The sequence below is a fragment of the Pseudorca crassidens genome, chromosome X (genome assembly GCF_039906515.1).
Source record: "Pseudorca crassidens isolate mPseCra1 chromosome X, mPseCra1.hap1, whole genome shotgun sequence".
In the NCBI taxonomy this organism is placed as follows: domain Eukaryota; kingdom Metazoa; phylum Chordata; class Mammalia; order Artiodactyla; family Delphinidae; genus Pseudorca; species Pseudorca crassidens.
Window position 1 is genome coordinate 126,251,893 of NC_090317.1, and position 17,913 is coordinate 126,269,805.

General features: G+C 41.1%; 1 protein-coding gene across 13 annotated transcripts in view; it reads left to right on the plus strand.

Moving 5' to 3' along the window:
• The window catches only part of ARHGAP6 (Rho GTPase activating protein 6), a 493,459-nt gene that overhangs the window by 409,413 nt on the left and 66,133 nt on the right, over positions 1-17,913 (plus strand). The gene's annotated exons all lie outside the window — the stretch shown is intronic.

The window sequence follows — 17,913 nt, forward strand, 5'->3', positions numbered from 1 at the left end:
GGTGCATGTACCTTTTTAAAATTTTTTCCAGATATATACTAGAGTGGAATTCATGGATCTTATGGTAGTTCTATTTTTAGTTTTCTATTTTTAGCAGCCTCCATACTGTTTTCCACAGGGCTGTACCAATTTACATTCCCACCAACAGTGTAGGAGGGTTTCTTTTTCTCCATATCCTTACCAACATTTATTACTTGTAGACTTTTTGATGAGAACCATTTTACAGGTGTGAAGTGATGTCTCATTGTGATTTTGATTTGCATTTGCCTGATGATTAGCGATGTTGAGCATCTTTTCATCTGCCTCTTGGCCATCTGCATTTCCTCTTTGGAAAGATGTCTATTCATGTCTTCTGCCCATTTTTAAATTGGGCTTTTTTTTTTGATGTTGCGCTGTTTTTATATGTTGGATATTAACCCCTTATTGATCATATCATTTGCAAAAATTTTCTCCCATTCCATAGGTTGTCTTTTCATTTTTGTCAATGGTTTCCTTTACAGTGCAAAAACAAAAAGTTTAATTAGGCCCCATTTGTTTATTTTTACTTTTATTTCTTTTGCCTTAGGAGACAGATCCAAGAAAATATTGCTATGATTTATGTCAAAGAATGTTCTGTCTATGAGCTTTATGATTTCAGGTCTTATAGTTAAGTCTTTAATCCATTTTGAGTTTATTTTTGTATATGGTGTGAGGAAATGTTCTAATGTCGTTCATTTACATGTAGCTGTTAAATTTTCCCAGCACCACTTATTGAAGAGACTGTCTTTTCTCCATTGTATATTCTTGCCTCCTTTGTCAGAGATTAATTGACCAGAGGTGTGTGGGTTTATTTCTTGGCTCTCTCTATGTGTCTGGTTTTGTGTCAGTACCACGCTGTTTTGATTACTGTAGTTTTGTAGTATAGTCTAAAGACTGGGCAAGTGATACCTCCAACTTTGTTCTTTTTTCTCCAGATTGCTTTGGCAACTCCAGGTCTTTGTGGTTCCATATACATTTTTGGATTATTTGTTCTAGTTCTGTGAAAAATGTCTTGGGTATTTTGACAGGGATTGCATTAAATCTGTAGATTGCTTTGGATTGTATGGCCATTATAACAATATTAATTCTTCCAATCCAAGAGCACAGGCTATTTTTCCATTTCTTTGTATCATCTTCAATTTTCTTCATCAGTGTTTTAGTTTTCAGAGTCAAGGTCTTTCATCTCCTTGGTTAAGTTTATTCCTAAGTATTTTATTCTTTTTGATGTGATTTTAAATGGGATTGATTTTCACATTCTCTTTCTGATAGTTTGTTATTACTGTGTAGAAAAGCAACAGATTTCTGTATATTAATCCTGTATCTTGCAGCTTTACTGAATTCATTTATTAGTTTTAATAGTATGTTGGTGGAGACTTTAGGGGTTTCTTTTTTATTTATTTATTTGTGGCTGTATTGGGTCTTCATTGCTGCACACGGGCTTTCTCTAGTTGCAGTGGGCAGGGGCTACTCTTCGTTGCGGTGTGCGGGCTTCTCATTGTGGTGGCTTCTCTTGTTGCAGAGCACAGGCTCCAGGCCCACGGGCTCAGTAGTTGTGGCTCATGGGCTTTAGAGCACCGGCTCAGTAGTTGTGGGGCATGGGCTTTGTTGCTCCGCGACATGTGGGATCTTCCCGGAACAGGGCTGGAACCCGTGTCCACTGCATTGGCAGGAGGATTCTTAACCACTGTGCCACCAGGGAAGTCCCTGGGTGGGTTTTCTGTATAAAGTATCATGTCCTCTGCAAATAGTGACAGTTTTACTTCTTCCCTTCCAATTTGGATGCCTTTAATTTCTTTTCCTTGTCTGATGGCTGTGTTCAGCACTTCCAATATTGTGTTAAATAGAAGCGGCAAGAGGGGCCACTTTCATTCTTTAAGCTGGAATCTCGGACTCTGCTGGAGGTCATGAAAGAGTTCAGGAGAAGGGAGAGGTAGGTTAGGCCAAGAGGCTGGTGGACAGGCACATTTCACTGCCTGATGCCTGGCTCCCTTGGCTTCCTCACCATGTGCTACTTGACACCACAACCACAGCCAGTTCCTTCCAAGAGGAAATTCCTACCCCTGTTATATCTTTTCATACTAATGTAACACAGAGATCCTCAGGTCAAGTAAGAAGAAAATCCCTTTGGCAGTGGGTGAAAAATGAGTGCTAATCACCATCAGGCCAGGTTTCTGCTTCTCCCTAAGACCTTCTCATTCTGCCTCATCTTGTCTTGGTTTGGTTTTAGGGTGGAGATGAGGCCTGCCCTCGCCTCCCCATTAACTCACAAGGTGGCCCAGGTGGGGCCCAATCGTCCTGTGTCCCTTTTACAAGAACAGATGTTCTTTCAGTTCCTAAGAAAAATTTTTAATAGAAATGTTTCTGGCAAACCAAATTTATAGTGAAGGGAATGATGACTCTAAAAAGTTATGTGAAAACCAGATTGGATGCACATCAGATGAGATACCAAGGAAAAAATATTCTTTGTAGCTTTGTTTTTAAATCCAGTTAATTTGATGTTTCTCTTTGTTCGTGCTTTTTATAGAGTCCACTAAATAAATAACCTTTACCAAACAGAGAATTTTATAAAACTTATCTGCTAGAAGCTCTGTCTCCATTGCTTATTTATGAGACTATGTTGGTCCTAGTACATTCAGGGAAAGATTTGTTCTATCAAGATATGCAAAGATATTTGGGTTACAGGAGTCATTTTGATATTTTCCATCAAAGTAGGAGCTAACGGTTTACAAATAATTTCTTACTTACGAAGGAGAGAAGGAACTGGGTGGCTGGGTGGAAAAAACAGACATCAGCAAAGAGTTCTGAAACGATTGTTTTGGGCAGATGATTATAGACATTGAATGTTTACCAAGATCCTTCAAATGCATGGGCGGTGCTGAGTGCTATGATGGCAGCTCTGGTCCGAGGGTAGCCACTTGGTTCCATGTAAACCCCTAAGTGGAGGTTCTAAACAGGGTTCATATTCACTGTATGAATAATTTACTCAGGAACATAAATAGTTGCCGGGGCCTAGAACCTAATGAGATAGTGAGTACAATGAAAATGGAAACATACTCTTGTTCTTTGCCACGTTAGGATGACTGTAGGAATTTGTTTACGGGTATCTGTTTGGAGGACCCTCTTCCTCTATGAGACTGGTGCTCCCAGGGCTCAGGTGAATGATAATATAACATATTCATCAGCTGCTGGTATCCACCATAGAGAGGGAAGAATAGAAGATTGGTGGGTTGGGAAATTACTGGGGTTATTCCCAGTGGTGGGATCCAAGGCACAGGTAGAGAGTTTGACCTCCTCCTGAGCTTTAGTAGTAGGTGGACATTGGTTATATGGGTACAGATGTAGGTAGATTAGAAGATGATGGGAGAGCATATGGAATTTCACTCCAGATTGCCTCTTCACTCACAGCAAAATAGGAAACGATTTCATCTGCTAGGAGCGGCGCTGGGAAGGAGGTCCTAGAGGTTTGAGGAAAGAGGAGAGGAATGGAAAAGAGGGAAGCTGATGGACCAGCAATGTTGCAGGATTGCAGGGCAGCCCTAAAGGTCTATTTGAGGTTAGTAGCTGGGAATTTAAATTGCAAAATAAACATCTGGGCAGCTAAACACTGCTAAAGCAAACACACCATTTTGTAGTTTGAGTTTCCCAGCCCTGTTTAATCCAAATTTCCTCTCAGTAGAGTTAGGATTTTCTGGTTGAGTTCAATAATGGTAGAGAGGGACATGGCAGTTGAGAGTATATCTGTGGTAGGCAGAATACTGGACCCCTCAAAGATGGCCTGGAACCTTTGAATATTTACCTCACATGCCAAAGCGAACTTTGCAGATGTGATCAACTCAGGTCCTTGAGACAGCAAGATTATCCTGGACTATCTGGGAGGGTCCAAACTAATCACATGAGTACGAAAAAGCAGAGAAACTTTCCCATCTGAGAGAGATACGACTTTGGAGGAATGGTCAGAGAGATGTAGTGTTGCTGGCTTTGATGATGGAGGAAGGGGCCATGAGCCAAGGAATGCAGGAGGCCTCTAGAAGCTAAAAAAGGCAAGGAAACAGATTGTCCCTAGAGCCTCTAGAGAGGAATGCAACCCTGCTGACACCTTGATTTTAGCCCAGTGAGACCCATTTCAGACTTCTTGTCTCCAGAAATGTCAGATAATAAATTTGAGTTGTTTAAGCCACTAAGTTTGTGGTCATTTGTTACAGCAGCCCTAAGAAACTAATACAGTATCCAAGGGAATGATTATAATCTCAGACTATGGACTCTAAGTTGAATGAGAAGTCAGAAATAAATATAAAAGACTTATATTTTTCTTGAATAAAAAGAATCAACAATATAAAGACGTAAATTGTGTCGTAAATTATCTATAAACTGAATGTGATTCCAAAAAACATACCGACAGAATTTGTTTTTGTAATATCACTAAATTGATCTAAACATCATCTTGGCGAATAATTATATGAGAGTAAGTAGGCAGGGGAAAATCTGAAGAAGAGGTCAAATGGAAATTATCCCTATCCATTTATTAAAATGTCATAGAACTAAAGCAGTTAAAAGAATATTGTACTGCTTCACAGTAGGTAGATCAATGGGAGACAGCAGGGTTCAGAACTGAGCTAAAATAAATGAGAACTTATGACATAAATATTGCATTTCTTGTCAGGGGGAAATGATGGCTTAGTATTGTATTTGTGACAATGAGACAGCCATTGAGGAGAAAAATCAGGATTCTGACCTTACTCCTTACATCCAAATAAACTGATGTGGAAGGAAGATTTGAAGATTTAAAAAATGAAACTATAAATGCACCAAAACAAAACATAGCTAGATATTAATATATTTTTACATGGAGGAAGGCACTACCCAGAAAACATAAAGAGAGTGACCTGTTTCACTACGTTAAAAAAAAATAGAATCATCTGTGTGGCAAATAAATAAGTGAATAAATAAATGAAGTCGAAATTTACAACGCATTTGACAAACTAAAGGCTAACTTCTCTATGATACAAAGCTTTATTACAAATTAATGAGAAAGAACATAATTAAAATGTGGACAAATTATAGGCAGCTCACAGAAAAAGAAATTCAAATGATTTATAAATATTTGTAAAGATGCTCTCACCCTCATATTCATTCAAGAAATGCAAGCTCAATGTCAAGGAGAATTTTTTTTCTCTTAGACAGGAATGGCTCCAAAAGTTGGATGGTATACTTTCTGGGAAAACAGACACTCATGTACTGTTGACAGGACTATAATTGTTGCAGCAACTTACGAGGCGATTTGGCAGCATCTAACTCTTAAATGGCCCAATAATGCTACCTCTGGGAATGTATCTCACAGATATATACTTGTATTAGTCGAGATAGGCTAACCGTTTAGTACCTTAGTACTATTAAAGTTTCTTTCTTGCTCAGGCACCATCCACTGCAGGTTGGCCATGAGGATTGGGAGGGGAGAGTGTTCCACACAGTTATGCAGGAGCCTAGGTTTCTCCAGTCTTGTGGCTCCTCCCTCCTCTATATCTATTCAACCAGGAGACAAGCAAAATAAAAACTAATAAGATTTACATAAACCTTTTAAGATGACTGATGAGCTTATTAATTTGTTACCCCTTCTAAACTTGATATTTCAAAAAGGGAATTTTGAAGATGCTATAGAGAACCTAGTGGTAGAAATCAGGAGGCCTTTCGGTGGGAGGGATCATATCTATCAATAGAGTTTTCCCTGTGAGCTTGAGTTTGCCCCATGGAGGCGACCATGGAATGTTTCCACCCGTCAAAGGCAGCTCTTGGCATGAGCTCTTTGTTTTTTTTTTTAACGTCTTTATTGGAGTATAATTGCTTTACAGTGGTGTGTTAGTGTCTGCTGTGTAACAAAGTGGTCAGCAATACATAAACATATATCCCCATATCCTCTCCCTCTTGCATCTCCGTCCCACCCTCCCTATCCCACCCCTTAAAAAACTAGAAATAGAACTACCGTACGACCCAGCAATCCCACTACCGGGCATATACCCTGAGAAAACCGTAATTCAAAAAGTCATGTACCACAACGTTCATTGCAGTATTATCTACAATAGCCAGGACATGGAAGCAACCTAAGTGTCCACTGACAGATGAATGGATAAAGAAGATGTGGCACATTTATACATTTGCATAAGCTCTTGGATCAGAGTTTCTAGTCTGTAAATGGCTCAATCCTTAACAGCAGACCCAGGAAACAAATGCAGAGACCATGGTCGAATATTTAAGCGACGCCTAATGGCCTTCATGAACTTTTCATGTATTCAGAACACATCAACGGAGTATCGTTTATGTATCAGATTCAATTAATGTTATTTTGATAGCATTTAATACCAATGGTCTAAGGCAGGGGTTAGTGAACTGGCCCACTGGCCAAACCCAGCTCACCATCTGTTTTTGTAAATAAAATCTTATTGGCACACAGCTATGCTTAGTCATTTACGTATCATCTGTGGCTGCTTTTGAGCAACGATGGCAGAGTTGAATAGTCGTGACAGTCCATATGCCTCAGGGAGTCTCAAACATTTCCTGTCTGGCTCTTTACAGGAAAAAATGGCTCACCTGTGGTCTAAGGTAAAATAAAAGGAAGTGACTGACTTACGCCCAATCTGTAAAGCCGCTTAGTGTAGCCTTTATCTCACTATAATGGAAACTAAGTATTTAAAGCGGAATGGTTTCATAAGAGAGAAATGCATGTTCAAGTTTTCTTTAGTGCTTTTTTTCTTCACTTAATTTCCGATATCACAATTGAGAAAGGCTTCGTTTATGTATTTTAAGAACAGTCTCATGGAATGAGGAATAGCTGATGGTTTAAGAACATGTGGGCAATGGTCTAATAAAAGAATACTCCTATGCCTCAAAATTGCTGTTATATGGCTTCTATATAACGTGGTCCCTCGCCATTGTCCCTCAGGCAGTGTAAACCCCAAGTAAACAACTCAAAGAAATCAAGAAAATGATATTCTTGGTTGGCTAACACTGCAGCTGTCTTTGGTTTGTGATTCGAATGTTGATTTTAAAAATAAGGGCAACCTGATGGGCAAGGAGATTGAGCTTGGGTGTTTATGCAACAACCCTAGACAGAAACTATAGCTGTCCAATTTCTATGTTATCCCTGCCGTCATTGTCCATTTGAAGAGGTGAAGCACGAGAACTGTTTATCAAAGCTTTTTGTGTAAGTAAAGTTGAAGTTGCAACCTGGGGTAAAATCCACAAACCTCAGTGTAGGTACAAATGCTGATAGGAGACAAACATCCCCAAATAGGGTGATCAAAGAATAATGTTAGACCACTGGGCTCAGCGGCCCTCAACAAATGTCTCTAGTGTGTGAGCTATAGAGCTAGTTGTATCTTTTATTTTACATCTCAGCCCAGCAAACACATGAACCAGATGGTGTTTATTGTTATCTGAGATACACTTTGATATCCTCTATAATGTTCTCTCCTATTGTCTTCTGTTTGATTCTATATCATTTTCTAAAATACGCTTGTCATGACATGCTAAGTTTTCATGATTCATTAATAAGTTATGACCCACAGTTTGAATATCGCAATCTTGAAAGGCAGGTGGAATGGAAAAGAGGCGATCCAGAAGAAAAGAACAAAATTGGCAGCAGGGAAACCTTTCACTTGTTCCCTGCTGTGGCTCTTAGGGCCTTGGTAAGGTGGATGGGGCATTGGTTCCCTAGGGCCACAGAAAGGAACCTAGGCTAGACCCTTGGTAAGCATCTAGTACCTTCTCTATCTAGAGCCCAACATTGGCGTACCGTCCAGGGGCTTCCCGTGCTGCCTCACTGCTCTCATGTTAAAAGTAGTCCACATCCTCAAGGAGTTCTTAATCTGTCGACAGAGAAAGCACAGACACATCAGAGCAGTGGATATCGTCCTGTCCAAGTTACTTTTGGTGACCCTTACAGGTAGAAGCTGCTTCATCCACCTGTTCCAATGAAACCCAGGAATGACGAGAGGTTTCCCTGCAGGTTGTCGTTGAAAGTTTCTTCTTGGGTGCTCTCCTCTGTACCCCAGGGCTTTTCCATGTCACGTTCTCAAGTGCGTGCTGCTGTTTGATTCTGTTCTGTGCCAAGCAGGCAAGCCATTACAATAGTCTGTGCTTACTTAAGCCATATGTTTTGTGCCGTCATATTCACAAATGGCTTCCTTTATGTTCTTAGACAATATAGTTTTCTAGCTGAGGTCTTGTCCCTACTGGCCACATTTACACATACGGATGTATCTTTGTTGGAGTAGCGGCTATTATTGCACAAGGCTTTGGCATCTTGGACAAAACTTTTGTCATTGCAGTTTGTGAAATATTCTGGCACCTTTCAAAGATTTCAAGACTACACTCTTCTCTCCGTTGGGATCATGGCCCAAAAGTAAACTTGATAATTACGAAGAATGTCCCATCCTTGAAATATGAATAGGAGCTTCCATTTTTGCTTTTTTCTTTGTTTCTCCATGGGCAAAAACAAAGGCAAATAGTAACAACTGAAATTAAATACCAAGTGTTTTTTAAACCAATCAAACTTTCTAGATAATTTGAAATTAAGCCCTCAAGATTATTTAAAAATTTAATCAGTGGGTGTTTATAAAGTTTTTTATAAGTGGAAAGCTCTGGAAAAGTAGTTTAAGGTGGTCTTCACTTAAGATAGGAGAGGGCAAACTACAGCCTAAAGGCCAAATCCAGCCCACTGCCTGTTTCTGTAAATAAAGTTTTATTAGAACACAGCCCTATGTATTTGTCTCGGCATTGTCTAAGGCTACTTTAGTGCTATAACAGCAGGGTGGAGTAGTTTTGACAGAGACCCTATGGCCCACAAAGCCAAAAATATTTGCTATCTGGACCTTTACAGAAAAAGCTTGCTGACCTCTGATTGAAGAGATTAATATTAATTTGGTATAGTAATTTACAGTTATTATCCATGTGGTTGATCAATTATACCATCCTATTCATTTCAATTTCTTCACTCTCTTAGTTTTACTCTTCCATAATTGAGTGTTTTTTAATTATCACACTTTCATATCTCTCAGATGTTTTAGTGTTTATATTATATGTAATCAAATTTTTTTTTTCAAAGTGAGCAGTAAATTCCCTTGGTGAAGCTAAACAAGAAAGAAATGTCAATATTTTAATGAGCTGCTCAAACAGCTGATGCCACCATGCAGGTTATAGAATGTCGGTTATGCATCAGATGGTGACTTTAATAAGAAGTCAGTCTCCAATATGGGTTGATTATTAACTTTATTATTACTATCTGGTTTGATAACTGAGAATTTAACTGTCTTTCTCTTTAAGGACTTTACTTATTTACAAATTTACAGTTCTTTGTAATCTGATCTTCCTGCTTTTACCCTCCTTCCTTATCTTAGATGCCACCCAACACACACAAATTCAGATCTTCTAGGGATGTCTTTCTTAGGGCTATCTAGCACTATATGACAAGACTGGTGCAAATATACGTAGGAAGATCACATCCCACAACTGGAGTTTTGGGTTATCCATCGTTAAGATGCTTTGGCTGCAAATTATGGAAACCAAACCAAAAGTGACTTATATAACAAAGAAATTGATTATATTACTTCACTAGGAGCCCACAGATAGGCTAGTTCCAGGACATAAATTCAGTGGCCTTCCACCTTTTTTCTCTGCCATAATCATGGGTCACTTTGTTCTTTGGCTGGCTTCCCTCATTGTCACAAAATGACTGCAGCAGCCACCGGCATCACTGCTTCTATGGCAGCACGAAGAGGCAGAGAAGAGCAGTGACTCTTCAGCAAGTATCTTTTTAATAGTAGAGAAGGATTTTCACCGCTGCCTCCTAGCAGACTTCCCTCCCTTCTCGATCCCTAGAATTGCAACAGTTGCCAGTGCCCAGATCAATACAGCAAGCAGAAAGAAATCACAAGAACTAGCTTGACTTAAGTTTCCTTTCCTGAGCCTGGGGTGAGGACTCATCCCAGGGTGCATGACCACACGGAGGGAGAGCACCTAACAAAATAGGGAAAGAAAAAATTGGGTGGGGGGGGTGTAGTAGAATAAAGATGGATTTAGAGTAGTAACCATTGGTGTACATAATAGCAGTGTCATCTTCTGCCATTGCAAACAAGCAACGGGGAGGAAACTGTTTGCATATTGATTTGCATTAGTGTCTGACAGAGTGCTTTGCTTTTGTTGCTCCGGAAATTGTTAAGAAATTGAATGGAAAGGATTAAAAATTCAATCATAGCACATTTATTTCTATATCATAAAGAATTGTTTCAAATGGCTCAAAGAATAATCAAACACAACACCTTTCGTCTAATTGCACCATCTGTCCAGTTACTGAATCTATGAGAGCTGTTTTCATGGCAGCAACCAGCAGAAATTTTGAGGAGTTTCCAAGGCCTAAAGTCTATGACTTAAAGATAATTGATTCCCTTCTTACTTATTCATTATAAAACGATATCTGTCAAAAAGAAGGTAGGTAGCATTAGCCCCTTAGGTCAAAAATCACACCATGTGTCAATACCCTTGTCTGACTCTACCTTTTCAACTAGACCTGCAGGCTTTGGCTTTAAAATGTGTAATGCTGAAACTCCTCTAAATTGCAATTAATTTCCCTGAGTTAACAATCCAGGGCATTTCTTTGGGATGAGTGCTTTCTGTCTTTTTGTCCTCCCACCTGCTTTCTTCCCTTTACGCTCCAGGAAATAAATATAACTTAAGGAATTGATTTGCCAAAAGCCATTTTTCTTGCTCTGATATTTGGAAACTTCTGTCTCTGCAAATACAAGACCTCCATAGACTAAGTTAAAAATACTGTTTTCAACTTAGGGTATGTGCAATAAGAGATGCAAATTCAAGAGCCTGGAAGGACAGGCGAGCTCCTAGTTTGGGAAGAGGTAACAGCAGTGCTCCTCCTTTGGAACACGAGCTTATAGCTCCCCCCCCCCCTTTTTTTTTTAACTCATAACACTTGAAAGTGGAAAAAATGACAGAAAGGAAAAGATCCTTCTAGGGCATAATTTGTTCACGACCAGTTATTACAGTAAGCAGTGATTACAAAGAATGCCTGGCTAAAGAAAAACCATCGTTGAGCTCTTAAACCCATGGCATCCAAGCCAGGCAAACAACTTCCCTACCTCACGTTTTGATAGAATAACGAAACGTGCTCAACAAATCAAATATCTCAATGATTTTCTGTAACAGAAACACACTTGTTTAGAGGTTCAAGAATCTACAAGGTCTTTTTTTCTCCTCTTGAGAAAAAGTTTCAGAACGAATTACCTTGCCAAATAATTTACAGAAAACGGGAAAGGTTTCTTAGTGTTTAATTTAGCTGGAAGCATGGTGACCTCCGAGAGCCGACTTTCTTACAACAGTCAGAGACTCACAGAATGTTCTTATTTTCTGCCCACAGCTTTGATAATTTCACCACCACTTCAACATGTAAACTATGGGGATTACTACATTCCTCAAGTCGTTTGGGGAGCCTCGGCTCTAAGGAGAGGCATCTGCATTGCTTAAGAATACCATAAATACTTCTTTCCCCAAGAAACAGACACTTTGGAAACAGATTTTGAAAACTCTAATCCACAAGGTGCTAGCAGGATGAAGAAACAGTGTTTGATTCACTGGGATTTAAACCAAGAAGAATGACTCAATCACCCTGTTTCTCCCTGCTTTCTATTTCAATCAAGGTTAATGGAAAAACTGCTAAGGATGAGGTGATATATAAATGGAAATTTTGACCTATAGATTTGATTAAATAACCAACAGTCTATAGCATGGAAGATACATAGTGAGGCTCAAAGTTGGCTGAAAGGCAGGACCAGTTTGGGCTTGAGTACATTGTTTTCCACTTTTTCCGTGTAGATTGTTTTCTTCCAGGATTCTTCTTTTTCACTCTCTTAAGCCCTAGTTCCCACTAAAGAAACTGTCAGACCACTCCTGAATTTGTGATTTTCTCATCTTTTTTCGCCAGCAGAATGCTTGCTTGATAAAAGTTTGGATTGCTAGGAATAAAACATTAAGAGGCTTAGGATGGGAAAGGATTTCCTAGACTAAGCCGTCACTGTGTGACTTACTGGGAGAAATCCCCAGCAAAATTCAAAGGCCCCTGAGAAGGGCAACTTCATCCTGTAAGAGACTGAACTTGAACATTAGCCTTCCCAAGCAGCGTCAAGGACAGCCTTCTTGCTTCTGATCTACCACCTAGTAACCGTCTCCACTGAAGCAGTTCTTCCTTTTGTTTTAATGAGGTTTCCATGTATCTGTCTTTAGCACTAAACTCTGAGTTTCTCAAAAGCAGAGACAATGCTTGTTCATCTGGGTTCATAACTAACACCTAGCTCTGTCTCATCCTTAATGTTGGATGGAGGGACAGATGGAGCAATGGATGGATCGATCTGTGGAGGATGAGCCCACTTTCCAGGGGGAAGATGCACTTTGAATGGATTAACTGTTGTGGTATAAATAATATCCCTGAGGCAAGGAATTCATCACGTGCTGCGGCACATCACCCTTTACTAGAGATTACTTGTTCTAGAGTAGAGGAGAGAGCCCTGCTTTGGCTCGTGTCCTAAATCTCTGGGGTTAATCCCAGTGTAACTCTTAGGCCAGAGTAATGCACTGGTCCTATTGGTTCCCCTATCCTGGGATTGTTGCCACAGTTCCTGCCAAGAAGCAGATGTAGCCACTTTCCTGGCACCTACTACTCCCTCCTGTCAGGGCTGCTCTCCTTTCCTTTTCTTGGGATGCACTTTGAATAGGGAGCAGGCAACTCAGAGTAGCAGAGGCAATTTTGAATTCATTCCACTGAGCATGGGTATGGCATTAACTGGCTCCAATGTCCAGCCCGACTTTTCCTGGGGATATGATTTTTTTTTTTTTTTTTGCGGTACGCGGGCCTCTCACTGCCGTGGCCTCTCCCGTTGCGGAGCACAGGCTCCGGACGCGCAGGCTCAGCGGCCATGGCTCACGGGCCCAGCCGCTCCGCGGCATGTGGGGTCTTCCCGGACCGGGGCACGAGCCCGTGTCCCCTGCATCGGCAGGCAGATCCTCAACCACTGCGCCGCCAGGGAAGCCCTGGGATATGATTTTGACTGGGGTTTTGGTTGCCCAGCTCTCATCAGTCCCTCTGTGTTTTCCAATGTTGATTTATTTGGCCAAATTAACTTACATTGATGAGATTAATTATTAGAAAACACTAGACTTGGAGTGTGGGCCCAATGAATGGCCCTCAAGTGCCAGGAGCCATAAATAATATTATTTCTTTGACAAATCTGCTCCAAACTAGAAATAAAACATCTGGTTTAGTCTTCTGCTTGCTTTACTTTGGGGGAGGTCTGTGGCTTGAGAGCCATCAAAAGGGGAATGTAGATGAGACTAAAGAATGAATTTTAGTCTTGGTAAACAATTAAATCGTTTTAGTAAACACTTTTATAAGGCAGCCATAGATTGCGTGACTCACCTAATGTACTTTCATATATATAATTTAAAAACTATATTTCGGTTTATTAGGATAGGCATCAGTACATGAAAAATAAACAGATTGCTGTGCTAAGCAGTGTTCTTGGATGCCAGTGATGGGCACAAAGTCGGGATAACTCAAGCAGAAAAGGGATTTAGAGAACCCAAGAAATAGGAGGTATCTGAAGAGAATCTAATGAGCCACATAGGAAGACATCACCAGAGCCATAAAAACAGGTCTGGTCAGGCCTCTCAGCTGTCCACTCCCTTCCAGAAAACATGCTACACAGAATGGCAGATCTGATGGATGCTTTATATTGGCCTGGACACATGTTTTCTTTCAGATCAGGGAGATGTGAATAGGAAGATTATTCCAATAGTTTCAGCCAGATCAGAAACTCTGGCATGTGAGTCACCTTCTCGCCGTAAGTTTCAGCTCCCAAGTCCGTGTTTTAGAAGTTCTTCAGTGAACAGTGCAAGCCTCCACTTCCTCACATGCTTGACAAATGAGTCTTCAACCTTTGTTTGAATACATCCAGTGCCTGGGAGAAAGGGCTTTTTTAAAAATAAATTTTGTATTTTGGAATCATTTTAGATTTACAGAAAAGTTATCAGGATAATACAGAGTTCCCAGACGCCCCTCACCCAGTTTCCCCTAATGATAACATCTTTTATAACCTTGATACACTTATCACAGCTAAGAAACCAACATTGGCATGTTACTCTCAACCAAACTACACACTTTGTTTAGATTTCACCAGTTTCCCCACTAACAACCTTTTTACGTTCCAGGGTCCCATCAAGGATACTACATGCATTTAGCCGAGCATCTTTTTTTTTCTTCTTTTAAAAACATAACAAACACGGGCTTCCCTGGTGGCGCAGTGGTTGAGAGTCCGCCTGCCGATGCAGGGGACACGGGTTCGTGCCCCGGTCTGGGAAGAGCCCACATGCCGCAGAGCGGCTGGGCCCGTGAGCCATGGCCGCTGAGCCTGCGCGTCCGGAGCCTGTGCTCCGCAACGGGAGAGGCCACAGCAGTGAGAGGCCCGCGTACCGCAAAAAAAAAAAACCCATTTCTTATCTCACACAGTTTCTGGGACCATCTTATCCTGGTTGTTCTGGTTCAGGTTCTGGTTCGTGAGGTTGCCATCAACCTGAGCCAGGGCCGCAGTCATCTGAAATCACGAGCGGGCCGGAAGATCAATGTGGCTGCTGGCTGGAGACTCCAGTTCCTCACCACATAGCCCTTTGCAAAGGGCTTCTCATGCCATGGCTTCCACCAGAGTGAGGGATGCAAGACAGAGAGCATGCAAGATAGAGGCCACAGTGAACAGTGCTTTTTTTGTGAGGCAGCTCATTCCGTTGCTGAAGAGTTCCATTTGTTGACAAAACTGTCTTCCTGCAAATTCCTCCTGAATCCTCGTTCTGGCCAATGGAGGGCTGGCCAGGTCTCTTGTTCTGGCCAATGGAGGACTGGCCAGTAGGTCTCTTCATCCACACTGTTTAGTCCTCTTTAAAAAAACTAAAGAAGAAGAAGAAATGGTGTCCCCTGAGTCTTCCCTGAATGCTAAAGACACTCCACTTACACAGCTGTTCACCCTCAGATGCCAGATGACTCGATCTGGTGTTCCCCGCCATCATCACCACCATCAAAGGAGAAAAAGAACTGCATGTAAAGAAATAGAAGGCTGTTTACTCAAGGAACTTGCTATATTCCCCTCCCTGTAATTAGCAATTTGGTATAAAGATAGCTATAGGCAGACTCGCATTTCTTTATAAATTGAAGGGAATTGTTACTGTGTCCAAAATTCAACGTTATATATGAAGGCTTAACAATTCGTAAACATTTTTATGTTGTGCTCTTTAAAACAAAAACTGAGATGGGGTATAAAGTGAGTATTGTGACAAGTGGGAAAATGTGAATGTTTTATAGTTCGGATGTCACGTGGTTTGAGCCCAGAGCTGTTCTCTAGGTAGAGTTATGCACAGACCAGTGGCTCGCAACCAGAGTGATTTTGTCCCTGCAGGACATTTGGCAATGTCCGGAGGCATTACTGGTCGTCACAACAGGGAAGGGTGCTCTGGCGTCTGTTCAGTTCAAGGCAGGGATGCTGCTAACTAGCCCACCACGCACAGGACAGCCCTTCACAGCGAAGAGTCACTCGTGCCAAGACTGAGAAACTGCGGCATAAGTTATATGCAGTTTCTAAAGGGCCACTTCCCATTCTGCCACCAAGTGTTTCTTTTATATCTTTTTTTCCTCACTTTGTTACTGAGCTCCTCTCACTGCCTATGAATTCCTTTGGTTTGCGTTCTCTGAGAGTCTGTTTTTCTGGTCCAAGTAAATAGCAAGGCAGCTGTGGTTGGGAAAAGCAGGACAGGTGGTGCCAAAAAGCATTCCTTCAAACTTTTCTCAGCAGGAATTTTTTTTGAAGACTTGAAACAAGCTAGAACCTTCCTTTTAGGCTAGGATGGAGTTGCAGACTCGAAGGCTTGCCAGGTGTGCGGTGGCCCAGGGTTAGGTGTCTATGCGGGCCTGGGGTGAGTGTGAGGAATGTGGGAGCCAGTGCTATCAGGTGTCCCACCTTTCTCAAGAGGTTAGAAATCCAGATATGTATGTGAACTTCCCAAGATTTCGCATTAGAGCTCAAGTTTTTATAAATCACTGCATGGCTTAGAGATGATCGTACTAAGTGAAATAAGCCAGACAGAGAAAGACAAGTATCATATGACATCACTTCTATGTGGAATCTAAAAGTTGATACAAATGACCTTATTTACACAACAGAAATAGATCCACAGACATAGAAAACAAACTTTTGGCTACCAAAGGGGAAATGGGGGTGGGGGGGATAAATTAGGAGTTCGGGATTAACATATACACATTACTATATATAAAATAATCAACGAGGCCCTACTGAATAGCACAAGGAACTCTACTCAATATTTTGTAGTAACCTATAAGAGAAAAGAATCTGAAAAAGAATATATTTATACATACACACACATATATACGTATAACTGAATCACTGTGCTGAACGCTTGAAACTAACACAACATTGTAAATCACCTCTACTTCAGTTAAATCAATCAATCAATCAGTCCCTGTGTGGGCTAAACACCACGTGAATAGTGGGGAGCTGGATGTGGTCATGGCATACCCACTGGACTAGCTCTGTGGCAGCATCAGCAGAGGGTTTTGACCGCAGAGCTGCACTTATTAGTAAGTCCTGTTCGACTTCATTCCGTGTCTCAGCGCAGAGGCAATCTCTTCTCCTTTCCAGTAATGTGATCTTTGCAGAACTCTGCAAGCGAAGGGATTTACAGGGGCTTAAATGTTGATGCCCTGTCCCATATCCAAGTGCACCTGTGAATTTCAGCCGTCTACACCCATTCTCTGTGACTGCTTCGCTAAGGAACGAGGCTTAGTGTGTTCTTGTCCATCGCCCAGGCTTCTGGGAGGGAGGAGTCTAAATGACCCTTACGAATGAACATCCACTGTCTTACAAACACCTCCAGAACCATGTCTCGTGATGCAGAGGCAAAGTGACCTTAAACAAAGGATTTTCAGCTTCTCGTCACAGGTGTCTGGGTTCTCCTCCTAGCTACCCCTCTCAAGACAGAACCATGCTTTTTGGAAGGAGCCGCAATTTGGGTTTGAACTCCAGCTCTACCGCCTACCAGTCCTGTGATTTGGGGACAATTTGCTTTAGTTCTCTGATTTTAATTTTCTCAACTTTAAAATGAATAAATCAAAAGGCTACCTCAGTGGATTGTATGTTGATGTGTATTAGATAATATCATATATGCAAAAATGACTCATGCGAATCCTGGTGAACATTTAGAGCTCAGTATTGTTCGTTTCTCTTTCCTCTCTAACTCTGTATTACCTTGGGCATGTGGGTCCCTATATCTGGTCTTTAATGTCACTTCCCTCAAGTAGACACCACACGTTCTTCCCTACAGCACAGGTGGAGGTTAAGAGCACCCGTTGGATGTTGGCTAGACCTGGGTGCAAGTTCTAAATTTACCACTTACCAACTTCTGCCCTTGGGCAAGTTACTTAATCTCTCCTAACCTCATCTATAAAAGAGCAAAATATAATAGTGTGGGCTTTGTAGAGCTGCTGTGAGGATGTAATAAGGTCATAGATGCTAAACTTCTAGTATTGATACATACTCAAAACCCACTAGCGCTTCATTGTTCCTGTGTGCCAGTGTCGCAGGGAAGTTGTGGTAGCTGGATGAGATCATGGGCGTTCAGATATTTTAAAAAGTTAGACATGGGAGAACTTTCTTTTGCAGGACTTTCTTGCTGAGTTTTCAGCCCCATTCAGTTAAAGCACTTTTTATGTTGGTGCCATTCTGTAAAAATGACAAAGTCTTTTGTTATTTTGATTGAGGAATAACATATATATAGTAATGT